Below are 10312 nucleotides of genomic sequence, written 5' to 3'. Positions count from 1 at the left end.
GGAAGTGGGGGGCGCTATGGGGGACTTTTGGGATAGCATTGGAAATGTAATTGAGGAAAATATGTAATAAAAATATTAAAAATCAAAAAAAAGAGGATATTAGTCACCACAGTGCCTCCAACAGCCATTCCGAGGCTAAATGTGTTCACGGATGAAACCATAGAGAAATTACAAAGAGAAGATCACTCTAATCTGCCATTATTTTGATTGTGGTCCACCCTCTCCTGTGTACTAGGTACAGTGCTAAAAGATGTTGAGGATGCTTCTACGTGTGAGTGTGCCTACACGGGCCTATATATAAACACTAAGGAGTCATAACAAGGACACAATGTGTTTGTAGTGATCTCCGTGATGCAGTAACAGGGCAAGCAATTTTGGGCATGTGCCTAAGCCATCTGAAGCCTTAGCTTTCTTGCCTGTAAAATGTTATGTATTTAGAGAGCACCCTCCCCTCTCCCATCCCTGCCTACATGCACCTCTCTTTGACCTGCTTGGGCAATAGAATGAATAGATGTTACTCAAAGGTTCAACGTGCAGACAGTAATGGGAGAGCTACTTGGCTTTCATGACCCTCTGGGCAGCTTTGTGAAGCATGAAGAGAGGACCCATGTTTCTCTTGACACACTCTGTTGTAGGATTCCTCACAAGCTGGGCTGTAGGCTGACTTAGCATCCACTCTAGAGAACATGATCTTCAATTATCTAGTCACTTAAAAATCACTGAGCAGTTGTAATGAGCCAGGTCCAGCACTGAGCTCAAAATAACACTCAAAGAGGGAGGAGTAAAGTCCTAATTCTTGGGCAGCTTTTCTACAGAGAAGAGGTAGGGCAGATGTAACTGGAGCAGTACCTAAAAGTGAAAGTGTCAGAACCTAGCAGTGACAAAATGCTGCTTGGTGTAGTTAAGAGATCAAGTTCTACTCCCGTGGGAAAGATGTCTTCCAAACATCATTCTCCCACAAAAGCAAACACGCTCTGCAGTCCTCATTATTCAATACTACAGCAAGACAACTTAGATCACTCAGATGAGTGAGGGGTTATGGGGCTACCTATCTCCACTGCCTGCCCACTGTGGTTGGTAATAGAGACATTTTCATCTTGCTGGGACATTGTGTCTTGAATCTAGCTATATAATATTTCATTATATATTAAACTACAAGCAGTTTGCAATTCTGGTTGATTGATTGATTGATTGATTGATTGGTTCATTCATTCACTAGGCAGCTACAAAGTATCAGGCACTGAGTGATATACTTTTATCTGCATCATGTCTTAATTTCACAACTATGCTAAGCTGAAAATCATTGCCTTCTCCATTATAGTGGTAAGGAGATAACAAGCAAAAGTATACTGTGACTTGCTAGAGACCACACAGCTAAAACACACACACACAAATTCCAGAACCAACCCAAAAAGCAGATGCCTGTCTACAACCTTGTGTGGTTTCTACTCATATACAAAATACTAAACAAGATCTGGAGATTTTGAATTACAAGAAGAAAAGAATCATCCATGCTTAAAAATCAAGCAAGAGTTAGATATAATGCAAAACCAAATCCACAGGTACACTCAAGTTTGTGACAGCATGAATACCGGCAGTTACGATTTGAGCAGTTGCTACTGGCCTCCTGTGAAGTAGACTGGCGTGTGCAGCATGGAAGGGTGTCCGACAAGGCACCCTCAGGGGAGTTCCTATCCTGATGGAAGAGCCAACCAGGTCAATGGAGCTGAAACCCAACATTCCATCAGCTCTGCTGGCTAACACACTGACACACTATCCTGACACACTAGCCCTCATCCTTCTATATGCCTCTGCTTATCACACAGCTATAATAAGTAAAGTTGGTAGCAACAGAAAGGACAGTCATGGATCATAAGGGAAGTTCATCAGTAAGAAAGCCAGTAATTTAGCAGCAGTGACTGTGGGAACCTCCCACCTCAGCCAGAAGGATCAAAGTAAAGAACAGGATACATGGATAAAAATTGCTTTGTAAATGAGAAAGGCAGGACAGTTCTGTTGTATCATCTCTGAAATCCACCATCCATCACATTCAACATTCTCTTGGTAACAAGAGAGCCATGCGAAAACCTGGAATTTTCTCCTGATTTATGGAGAGACATGTTGGATTGAAGAAAGGGCCAATGGGTGTTTTGTGTTAAAAGATTAAGGCTGATGAAAAGAGATGGGGGCTTCCTAATGTCATTAAAGTTTGTATTGAACACAACACATGTAACATTCTTCATAATTCTTCCCTATCTACTCTCCCGGGCTTAGATTCTACAGCCATTACAGTACTTGGTCGATTGCCCTTAACCTTCCCCACACCAAGACTGACACAGATGTTCACAGGTTTTCCCCAACCCACCTTCTTGTCTTCCAGCCAGTGTATGTTAACCAGTTTCCAGGGTTTGATTAAGATATCAGTTCCTCCAGCAAAATGTGAGCACTGACTGGTTCTTCAGCATCCCTACCCTTCCTTTCATTGGGTTGCACTGGGCACCAATTAGAGGATGTGTCTTCTCATGGGTATGTTCCCACACAATGCCAGAGGGCAGAGATTCAGAAAACAGCCCAGTTTGAAATAACTGCACCTCAGTCTAAAGCTGACATTCCAGGGGTCACAACTTTAAATCTTGGACAAATTGTCCAACCTGATTCTGTAAATGTAAAATGAATATGATAGCCTCCTGTGAAACTGATATACTGATTAAGGCACATTAGATGCCTTCAATTCAATAAGGATAAACTTCCTCTCCCCCTTTACCCACCCCTGTATCTATCATGTATGTTCAGTTTCTTCTACATATGTGCTTAAGAAATATCTGATGGATGGAAAATCAGTGTCACTTTCCCCTTGAGATTTCCTAGGTAAAGAAATGTTAAAGTTAGTATTTATCATTGATCCCTATGGGAATCTTCAAGAACTCCAAAAGAGACTCTTCCTTGGTTCCCAATCTTGGTGAAAGTTAAGGCTATCAGAATGATGTAGAAGGGTCTAATGATACCTATGTGTGTTAGTTAAAACAGCCTTTGAAGAGGTACACACCTTTGAGGTCAGCAAGATATTTCAAAAGATATAATCTCCTCCGTCTCCTGACAGTCATCCACACACCCACCCACATCTTATAAAAGTGTCTTACTCATTCAACCGTGGCACCTCACACACAGGAAGGGCAAGCAAACACACACACACACACGCACATGCACACGCACACGCACACACACACACACATGCACACACACAGTTCTCTCTCCATCATCCCTTCATTGTGATCATCTTCACATACTCTCCCCATAAGATAATAAAACCTAAAGACAGAATGTGACCCTAGGCTTCCCATTCTGGCATACCACTGGTGGGTTGTCAATTGGCTCCTTGAGTGCTAACACCTCCAGATCTGGTATCTGAGGACTGGAAAGTTAAGTATTTCGATGGAACCAATATCTCCTCATGAAATTTCTCTCCCTAACCCAAATATATCCATGAAGGGTTACTTTCTATGGGGTCCTGTTTCCAATTGTGTGTTCTTCACGCTGAACACTTCGTGCTGTGTTATGGTTGGAAGACCTGTTTTACTGGGTCCATCTATAATTTTTCCATCTCAAGGATTCCTCAATTTAAAAGTTCCTCAATATCCTGGAGAATCTAATGAATATATTTTTTTAAAAAATGCATACCCAAACCTATACATCTACAAACTCTGTCTTCCATTTCAAAGGGTTAATATAACCTTTAAAACCATCCTATCAACCCCTGCAAGTAACCCCATTCTTTATTGGGATTTCCTTAGAGTTATGGATCTCGCCTTAGTTGCATTGATTTTACTTCAAGGTCCAGCACATAGTCGGCACCCAGGAGCAGCTCATCAGATCAATAATAAATCGACAGCACTGTTAGTGAGTACCAGATTTCTTCTCATTGCATAGAACCCTTAAAGAAGTCTGTAAGCCAGATAGTGCTACTGAATAGGTATATTATATACCCCAGGGAACATGTAAAGAAACTGAGTCCCTGAGGTCACAGAACTAGCAAGTAACAAAGGCAGAACTGAGGCTCCCATTACCACTGTTCCATCCAGTTATTCAGATTCCCTACCAAGGCTGGGCCATTTCTGTCTGGCAACATGGACAGCCCTTATTTCCCTTCTTAGTCATGCACCTTTATCAGGATGAAGACGTGTTTCATCTAGGGTCTAGGTGTGGCTGTGAAGATGATCTTAAGATGGTATAAAAAGATATGTGTATGGAGCTTACTGTCCTCTGAAAAGAGACACTTATTAATATGTTGACTCTGATGGAAAGTCATGATTCCCAACCCCTCAGGTGGCTACTTTAGAAACTCAAACTGTACTAGTATCAATACTTTCTCTGTCCTCAGATTGACTTCCCCTCCTGGTCTATCAGAAGGGTTGATTTATAGCTTTTCCCTCTGGCTTCCTCTTGGGTTCAGAGAACCAGAGTATGAGTATCCATAAAAGAAATGGTACAAGAAGAGGGTAAAACCTGATGGGCATTCCCTAGCTATTCACAAGGCTCACAACTATTTGGCCTGTTATATAGAGCTGGCTATTGCTAAACTTTGATAATGACCTCTCTCCTTGCCTTGCCGGGTGTAGGCAAACATTCCAAGAGCCCTCGCTACTCTTGGTTTGTCTAACTCCATTTATACATTCAGAACTCCTGATAAAATTTCCCCAAGTTTCCCAGTCTAGGCTTCCTCCAAGAACCCTGTATGACACACATGCCTAGTTACTTCTCTCTTAAAGCATATCAAGTGTGCATTTGTACACAGAGAAAGCAAATGAAGGAGTTGGAAAGCATCTTAGAGGCCATCCTCAAGACTTGACTCTCTAGTCATGGTCATGGTGTCCTGGCAATGATGGTTATTAAACATTGTCTGTGCACCATTTGCTATGTGTCTTGGTTTGCATGGGTATCCCCAATAACTCCTACTTTTCTGAAGTAGATACCATTATCTCTTATACAAAATAATAAATCAAAAGCATAGAGAAGGATTGTCCCAGGACTGGTAGAGGGATGAGTAGAAATTTGACCTCATCGCTGCAGGCTTAGAAAGCATGTGCCCAGCAGACTACTCTGTAGAGCAAGGACAGTCCTAAGATTCAGAGACTTACTCAAATTTCAGGAAATTCCCATAGACCCATGACCAGAATTAAGCACTGCCAACAGCCCACCAAGTTCCTCCAACATTCAGCCAGGATATTTCATTGTCCCAAAGCTTCTGCACCATTGACATCCTGGAAAGATATTCCTTTTTGAGTATCTACCTGTGCTCTCTGGGTGTGTAAAAGCATCTTTGTATATATGTTTTATATGCCCATTACTCCAGCCATGATGACCTAAGTAATTCTGAATATTGGCAAATGTTCCATGTAAGGAAAAAAGGTTCCTAGATGAAAAATACTAGTTTGATTCAATTCTCAAGCTGTGGGTTATAACCCCTTTGAGGTTGCATATCAGATATTCTATGTATCATATCTTTACATTACAATTCATAACAGAGCAAAATTATAGTCATGATGTACCAATAAAAATAATTTTCTGGTTGGTGGTCACTATAACCTAAGAACTGTCTTAAAGGGCTGAAGCATTAGGAAGGTTTAAGGGATGTCTCAGACTGACTGGCACATGGAAACCTACAAGAAACGTAGTTCTGGTGATTGCTTTTTACCATCAGCAGCGAGACAGGGCAGATTCCAAACTAGTTACCTATTCCTCTGCTCTGTAAAGTTCCTATCCAAGACCCTCTACAGCTACCTCTCCAGGGACATCTTCCTTTGTTCTGAGTCTTATACTTTGAGCTGAAGAAACATGGAATGTGTCATGTCTACAGCCAGTTCTTGCTATCAGGGGATCCATCCTCAATCTCTCCCTGCTAGAGGCCTCTCTACAGTTTCACTAAGCTCATGGAGGCCCTGACTCCGTCATACATCACACAAGGTTTTTAAGTTAAAGGCATTAGTTCACATTGCAAACTGTTTCATCTGCCTATAGTCCCTAGAACACAGGATTTGTTTCATCTCTCTGTGTTTTTGTATTTTATGTTCTCTCTGTCTACAATGCTACCCACCTCATCCGATTATCTCTTATTTCAAAACTCAGCACAGACATTCTTTTCCCTCCTCATTTCAGAGTCAAATCTCTTTTGAACCAGTAGCACCTTCCATACACATAAGCCATCAGATAAATTGGGCACAGCAGTTGTTAGACTCCCTGATTTGTTCTATAGACTCATCTTCCTGAGGGCAAGACATGCTCATATTCGGCACCTTGCTTTCTGGTGTGAATGTCTATTAAATCCTCAGCTGGGCCAGGTAAGGAGCTAGTGACAGAACAGCTCAGACTCATGCTGCTGTGATCAGGAGCGTCACAGCGATTCCCCTGCAGACTAGAGAACGGGCACATTATAATGTAATTTATTAGACCCCGGCACAAGTTCATTTTTATAGGCAGAACATCTATTTTAATGGGTACATATATAACCACAGTTTTCAATCTGCTTCTTTTCCTCAAGAGAAAATCATGGAAGGAATCATGGCAGGAAGAAAATGAGGGTTGGTGGCAGGGGGGACATGGGGTGACATAGGGAAGGATATGTTTTCTCTAGTACTTTCTTAAAATAGACCCAGGAGGAGGAGGCACCTAATTCACAAAGAAGCATACATTCACCTGGAAAATTAAATTAGCACAATGGACGAGATGACTATAATTTTGTGCCTCGTCTATCTTATTCAAATTACCAGTCTGACCAATGTATCAACACCGAATTACCCAGTTGTTTCAGTTCTATGAAACTTCCTATTACAAAGCTCTTTACAGAGAAGTTGCTCTGTGAAGAAAGGAGCCATAAAACCTCGGGGCCAGACAGTTTTATGATTGCATTCTAGATGTGGCACTTCTTAGCTGCAGAGCTCTGAAAAGTGACATCACTGGCTTTTTACTTTTCCATATGGAAAGTGGACAATAGCACCTCCTAATTTGTGGGCCAACTGCAGGGAGCAAATGAGCTAATACCCATCACCCAAGCAGCACAGTAGGTGTTCAATAAACCTAAGCGTATAGCATCTTAGTTTTCCTCTTTGCTGAGCAGGGGAAATGACAAAGACAAGACAGTGGTGGGGGCACCCGAACCAACTCTTCATGTAGGTAGTCCTTGCATTTACCTATGACAGCATGAACTGAATCTTCTTAGGATGTCAAAGGCCGTGTTAAAGAATATAGGTGGCTTTAAACCAGTATGTGAAAGATGTGGCTTTTCAGAAGGCAAATGAGGCCTCCAAGAATGCTCCCTGGTTTCATCTATTCATTTACTCCCCCTCTGTTTGGTTTATTCATCTGTTCTTCCAGGCTCTATGCACTTTAACAGAGTAGTTGACCAACCAGCTAGAAGCTACACTGCCCAGCCCTCTTTGCTCCAGGCAAAGTTTCAGAAATAAGATATGGAAAATGGTGATCTATCACATCTCAAATCCAAGGTATTTGTTCTGCATGTCTTTTTCCTCCTGCTGAGGATGGGGATAGGGGAGAGGGGAGGAGCAGAGTCAGAGAGAGAGAGAGAGAGAAGAAAGGGGTGGAGATGCTGGAGCATAGAAGCTGGGTTCTTTTGTGTGTGTGTGTGTGTGTGTGTGTTTCTTTTTTTTATAATTTTTAATATTTTTATTACATATTTTCCTCAATTACATTTCCAATGCTATCCCAAAAGTCCCCCATAGCGCCCCCCAATTCCCTACCCACCCATTCCCATTCTTTTGGCCCTGGCATTCCCCTATATTGGGGCATATAAAGTTTGCAAGTCCAATGGGCCTCTCTTTCCANTGATGGCCGACTAGGNCATCTTTCGATACATATGCAGCTAGAGNCAAGAGCTCCNGGGTTCTGGTTAGTACATCATGTTGTTCCAACAATAGGGTTGCAGATCCCTTTAGCTCCTTGGGTACTTTCTCTAGCTTCTGCATTGGGAGCCCTGTGATATATCCAATAGCTGACTGTGAGCATCCACTCTTGTGTTTGCTAGGACCCGGCATCGTCTCACAAGAGACAGCTATATTTGGGTCCTTTCAGCAAAATCTTGCTAGTGTATGCAATGGGGTCAGCGTTTAGAAGCACTGGGCATGGATACTCTGGATCCAGAAGATCCCACAGCCCCAGTTCTCTCCTGCTTCTCTCTCTTACAGCAGAAAATCTAGTCTCCTCACTAACAATGCCAAGAACTCATGTGGAGGTGTCACTGAGTGTGACACATGGCAAGGAAGAGGGGACCCTAAAGGAGCAGATGGAGAGAGCCTGTGGTAGAAAACGCAAAGAGGAGCTAGGCAAGCATACTAGCTTCTTCAAGACAGGAAGGCTTGTGATTCTAAGATAGGGTTAAAATAAATCCCCCACCTTGCCTCTGTCCTATAGAAATTAAATCAAATCAGGTTAAAGACAATCTATTGTCTTTAAAAAAAAAATTCCAAAGAAGACTCATACCATCCTCTTAATTCAACCCAATGTCTCTTCAACTCAGAGCAGGAGGACTGGGAAGGTTGACCTCAATGCTGCCTTTACGATGAGATGGTTCTGTGCGGTAGACTGACCATCTGTCCATACCGATGGGAAAGAAATCTCAATGGACAGAGGCAATGAGACCATTTGGGAAGTGACTCAACAAATACAGACTTACACTTACCTTAATTTGATTAGTCTTGTGTTGTTCTAGTTTCATCTCCTGGGCCCACATAGAACACATGGAATCCTCTCATAGCTCTCATTCAAATAATTCACTCCAGTGTGTGAGGCAGCCCCACCTATGCAAGCACATGGTTCTCTGGTCTGTAAACATCTATTTGTATCTGTTCAGATAGAATTCCATCCATGCCTTCCTTTTCCAAGTCCAACCTCTTCATCTGAAAAATGAGGATTCTAGGCTTTTCAGATAAGTCTATGAATCAAATCATTTGAAGAGAGGTTAATAAATTCATTCCATGGGAGAGATTAGGTAACATGAAAAAAATACTAGCATACACTTATGGCCCTTGTCTGTTTATACTTTACTTGTACTGGTTTTCTTCAATAGCACCATGCTAGCCACCAAATAAACCCAGTGCCTAGATGGGAAGAAGTCTGTGAATCTTGTCTGAGCGATCCTAAGGGTCTTCTAGTCCTCAAGTTCTATGACTCTCATAAGCCATCCCATTTCACAGGACTGACTCTAAATAAGCTTGTGCTTGACTGACTTGTATAAGGCTCCATGCAAACCCTCCCTCAACTTCACTCACACCCTTTATTCCGCTGCTTTGTATAGTAGTTATACAACTGTTTAGAAATGAACCAAGATAAGTTTTAGAATTCTGACTTCTGGCCTGGATTGGACAAAGAGAGGCATAGCATGAAATGGGAAATATAGGAGACAATAAAGGCTACTGTTCTCCTATCTCCTTACCCCCTATTGGGAATGAATGGGTTCCTGCACTTAAGGCCCTGGATCCTCTGCTGGCCTTCCTCTATGGTTACATGACCCAGTGGGTTCAGATACCCACTCTGTTCTTTCAGGGCAAAGAACAAAAACGACTGCCCACTGACAGCAATCTGTAGATATCTGACAACCTTTTATGTCTGTTCTTAACCCTTCTTACATGTCTTTAAATAGTTCTTTCTCTAAAGCATCCTTCTGAGTATACCATCTGTTCCCTCCCAGGACCCTAATTAATTCACTACCAGTCCTGTTCTTGGTATTCTTCCAAAGGGCGGAGAACAAGTCCATACTAAAAGGTCCAGATGCCTTAGTCTCAAAAACATAGCTTAGGGCTGGGTATGGCACGGTATATATCTATAATCTCAGCATCTATCATGTGAAGGAGGACAATCAGGAATTTGAGACCAGCACAGACTGCTCAGTGAGAAACTCTTAAAAAAGAAGAGGAGAGAGTGGGTGATTAGATGGCACAGTGGGTGAAGCACTTTCCAACAAACCTAGAAGCCTGAGTCTAATCTTTGGAATACACATAAATGTGGAAGGTACAACCAACTCTACAAAGCTCTCCTCTGACCTGTGCTGGAACACCTACCAACCTAGTCATCATGCACTCATGCAATAGGGATATTCTTTAAAACAGAGGAATGTATGCATTTATTCATGCATATATATATATATATATATATATGAATGATGCAGTGATAATTAGATCCCTGTAGTGATTATCTAATTTTGTTCCTTTCAATAATTTTTACTCTACAAATAAAGAACAGCCTCAACACTCCTCCATTGTTGGTGAGATTGCAAGCTTGTACAACCACTCTGGAAATCAGTCTG

General features: G+C 42.0%; 1 protein-coding gene across 3 annotated transcripts in view; it reads right to left on the bottom strand.

Moving 5' to 3' along the window:
- Nucleotides 1-10312, bottom strand: part of Dab1 (DAB adaptor protein 1) — an 853780-nt gene that overhangs the window by 835240 nt on the left and 8228 nt on the right. For all 3 annotated transcript variants that reach the window (XM_029476417.1, XM_029476418.1, XM_029476419.1), the window contains exon 3: nucleotides 8690-8941. The gene's annotated coding sequence lies outside the window, so the exon portion shown is untranslated. The remainder of the gene's footprint in view (nucleotides 1-8689; nucleotides 8942-10312) is intronic.

The sequence above is a fragment of the Mus caroli genome, chromosome 4 (genome assembly GCF_900094665.2).
Source record: "Mus caroli chromosome 4, CAROLI_EIJ_v1.1, whole genome shotgun sequence".
NCBI lineage: Eukaryota > Metazoa > Chordata > Mammalia > Rodentia > Muridae > Mus > Mus caroli.
Note: the sequence above shows the minus strand (reverse complement) of the source record. Positions and strands in the feature narration are given on the sequence as shown.